The sequence below is a fragment of the Aptenodytes patagonicus genome, chromosome 7 (genome assembly GCF_965638725.1).
Source record: "Aptenodytes patagonicus chromosome 7, bAptPat1.pri.cur, whole genome shotgun sequence".
Classification (NCBI taxonomy): Eukaryota; Metazoa; Chordata; class Aves; order Sphenisciformes; family Spheniscidae; genus Aptenodytes; species Aptenodytes patagonicus.
The window spans coordinates 18,368,511-18,372,957 of NC_134955.1; positions in this window are offsets into that span (position 1 = coordinate 18,368,511).

Below are 4,447 nucleotides of genomic sequence, written 5' to 3' on the forward strand. Positions count from 1 at the left end.
TAAGATAGGTACAGCATATGTTTAAGGAAGGCTAAATAAAAGCATTTGGGGGCTCTTGAAGTCTAAGAGATAGCATCTGTGATTGACTGTCCATACCAACATACAATTGTACTCAAGTACAACTCACCCAGCAGATGTATAATTACTTCTACATTCAAAACACCTCCAAAAGATTAACACCCAGGCACTTTCTAAAGTACCTCTTTTAGCTGTGATTAATATCTGAATTTTGGAGTTACTAATGACCTGTTCTTTACCTGTCAAAATACTATGTTGTTTCTCAAAAGCAGAGTCAACTTCCTTAAATTGGGCAAATGCAGATTTGCCCTGAGCAGTGAAAAGAAACACTTTTAAAGTTGCAGAGTTGTAATGTTGCAAAAAAAAAAAAATCCAATAAAAGGATCGACTCTCTAGAGCCATCAGTATCTTCACACTTCACTGTACCTACAAAAAGAGAGGAGTCCATTTTCTCCCTAGGCCCAGGCAGTGGGAGTGTACCTTGCTGATATGTGTTCCTCTAGAAAAATCTCTTCTTCACATCCAGCCCAACAGAAACTGTGTCCATGTCATGACACAGGTGAGGAGAAGGGGTACGCGCTTTTGGAGGGGAGTTCCTGGCTTCAGGACTACTCCCATCTTCATGACCACCGTATCACCCTCTGGTAAGTGGGTATCCAGCTTTGGTCCTAAAACTCCATTATTCATCTGATCCTCTCTCAGCTCTGATTTCACTTCTCCTTAAATTAAAACATGGAAGTAAAGCAGCCGTTTGGACCCTAAAACTTAAAAACCTCAAGAGTTACAAATCTTCCATTTATGCCTTTCTTATGTGGTCCAGACACATTTTTCAGGCTTGTAGCATCGTCTGAACCCTGTTTTCCTTTATTTTGCCTCTGAAATTGGCACTGAAGTCTGTTTGCACTATGTAATCAAAAGGTATATTTGTCGCCGCAGCACTACATCTCACATGGAAAATGGTCTCTCTCATTTCTTCCCCCTGTAATTCTTGGAGTGGCTTGGCACTGTCAGGGACAGGTGCTTAAGAAATGCTGATATATGGCAATTTTATGCCATTGCATGAAGCTAAAACTTGTTTGCAATACTGATATAACAGAGGACTACTACTGTGCTTTAACTAAACCTTGGATTTATTAACAGCACGCAGGCTGGGAACGTGAATGGCTGGCAAACCTGCATCCTCTAGCATCTGTAGAAAGACATTATGAATTAAAACCCCCTTATTCCATTAAGAAATGATTTCAGAAATCTGGAGCACAAGTGGCGAACGCTGGTTGGCTATCGGTGACGTCAGACACATGTCAATAATATTACTTAATGGGTTTTCCTTGTCTTTATTCATAAGTTCCATTTCATGCAGCCATTGCCCCGAAGGGTAATTATTACACTTTTTGGGTGGTTTTGCTCTTTTGGCCTTTGGCCTCATGCCTCAGAAAACCACCCAGGGTATCCAACCTCATAGAAAGGCTTTGTGGCCAGTTGTGCTTTCTGGAGTAAGTTTTGGTTTTTTTTTTCCCCTAACTTAAGTAAGCCATGTAAACATTTCAAAATATCCTTGGTTTCCGTCAGTCCTAAGATGTCATTGCGCACCCCAATGAAGAGCTACGCCCTGCATCCCTGGTCAGCTGAGGAAAACAGCGCCGGTAAGATGCTCATTTTTCTTGGAGGGGAATAACAGATACGAGAACATGTTTTATGTGAAAGGACGTTTTGGAGCAACTGTTTTACTTAACATTGCATATTTACACAGTTCTAGTGTCTTCAAACATATGACGCAGTTAGAAGCCTCAGAGTTGATATTTACCTGTTTTACTACATCTCAGTATATATTTGGGGTTTTCTTTGAAGTTGAGTGACAAGACTCTTTACCCATGCACTTCCAGTTTGCTTCAAATTTGAAGTTGATTTTTATACCATATTATAACCATATTTATTTAAGTTCCCACATTCTGTCAAAGTCTGTTTACACAAAGAACATTTGTTTTCACTACTGCTTGCGAGGAATGAATATAATAAGTGCCAAGGGATTTTAAGAAGTTGAGAGAATTAGTATTTGGAAACAATACATTCTGCTATTTCTTAGGGGAAGATTCATGGAGCACAGACACATTCTCCACTAAATCTATCAGGATGAAGTAGTTCTCATGGAGACAAAGCATATCCAGTCCCTTCTCAAGTTTCAAACATTTTATGAAATCAAGAAAGTTTCTGGAAAAAACAACAGCTTTTTTTTTCAGAGAAAAATGGATAAAGTAGGTTAAGATAATTTTGCTTGTTGAAATAGAAATCTGGAGTCTGGCACTGAGAACTAGCATCCGCTGCTGCCCAACAGCATCCCTTTCCACTTGCACTGCTTTGCCATGTTGTGTGCTGAAATAAGAGTTACAACCAAATTATTTGTCAGAGGTTGTTTGTCGCAGCTTTAATGCACCACTGTAAATTTCAGCATGTACTAGACTGGGTAATTCTGATTTTAAGAGTATCATAAAGAATATTTTAGCTCATTGAATACTGCTTGGATCTCTGAACATGTAGGGATTTGCTTCAACATTTCTGTGTCTCAGAGGCTGATGTTACAAAATATTAGGGGTAATTCTGAAGCTTTGGTTTACAGGTAAGGAAAGGTAAAAAAAAGGGGTCTATCTATGCCTTATTTTGTGGTATCATTTAGAAAATGAAAAGAGCAACTGCTTGTAAGGCAATCCTCATCTCATTTGCTATTGAGGTGCAGATTGAGTAATGGCTCCCCAAAAATTAGCATTACCAGTTGCAAATGCTGACACATCATCAAAATTCATGTCTTTTGATATTAGATATTATAATACACTTTACATTTCAAATATTCCTAGGAGATTTCCTCTGCTAGCTGGAAAATAATGAAGTATGTAATGGGTTATTCCCTTCTTGACTGTGTCCTAACGAGCTAGAAACATGGGGATATTTCCATTGAAGTATTAAAAAAAAAAAAGAAAAAAGAAGATAAGCCCTTTTTACCAAGCCTTCGATTATAGATTTATTCTGATGCAAATATACAGTTGAACTGATGTATTTAAACTGTCTGTGAATACCAGACAATACCTCCATATTCTGTACTCTATATGAATGTCTTTAAACATGACTTTATTATACTATGATCCATTTGTGTGCCTTCTGTAGGGGAGATCTCAGTTATTTTGTCTTTTAAAGTCCCTAAGCACCAACCAACCAAAAGCTGTTTCTGGAGGTTTGTTGTTAGAGGCTAAGCTAGAATATATTTATGATCCATTTCATCTCCCTGCTGCCTTAAACCTGGCCATCCATCATGAGCTGACAATGTTTTCCTGCAGAAAAAGCTTTGTGTCAATTACCGTTTTCTTTACTTCTCAATAACAAATGGTTTATCTACTTACCCCAAGCCCCACAGCCCTCTCCTGCCCCGCAGTACACTAATTCCTACCATCCCGTCCGGTGCCAGGTTCCCCACTAAAAATGCTTTTATCTTGAACTGCATTGACTGTAAAGCATGAGAGGTTGCAGGAGACAGGCAATGCCTGCCAACGAAAGCACCTGCAGAAGACTAAATGATTATCTTTTATCCACAGCCTTTCTTGGTCGGAGAAGCAACAGGAGTCATCTCTTGCTTTTCCCAGAGCAGCCCCCAAACATCTGTAATTACTGTCAGTCTTTACCCATGGAAAAATGGAAGTCATCCCCACTGGGTAGCCTGCAGGAACATAGGCATCGCAAAGGATGTTCACAATATAGGATAGCAACAAGAGACCTCAGCGGTCCAGAGAAAGTCTCCAGAGAGAGGGCCAAGTCCCCAGATCATCCCATTTGAGGTGTGCTGTGGTGCTCAATATTGTATTAAATATTCAGCGATCATTTCTATTGCTGGAGGACAGTTTCTCTCTGCACTCAAGACTTGGCCTCTCTCCTAATCAAATTTGCTCAGACAATAAATTAGTGACAGTGCATGTGTCTCATATTTTTAATATATAAAGAACATCATAGAAATTTAAAGAGTTTCCTCCTTGAGTTGCAGGGTAAGAAGCCAGTTAGGTCCTGATAACGCCTTGGCCAGGGTGTCTTACGAAGCTTGGAAATGAGCTCGCTCCATCACAGCTGTGCTCATGCCCTTCACATCCTGGCTCTTGGTCTGCAGCTTATTTGCTCTTCATTTCTCAAAATCAGTTCCTAAGAGGCCTGTGCAGGTATCTCTCATATTTTCTGCCACATATTCAGCACAAGACCCATGAGGCAGGAAGCCTTTCGAGATTACAGATGGTGCACAGAAAAATAATGCAACTTGTGTGAAGTGTCAACTGAACTGAAACTTGCTGAGTCCCAGTTCCTAACCAAAAGCGCTCACCACCACTCGGAAAGCCAGCAGAGAGCCCCGTCATTTAAGCCAAGTCACACAACATATTTGTCTCATGACTAGATTGAC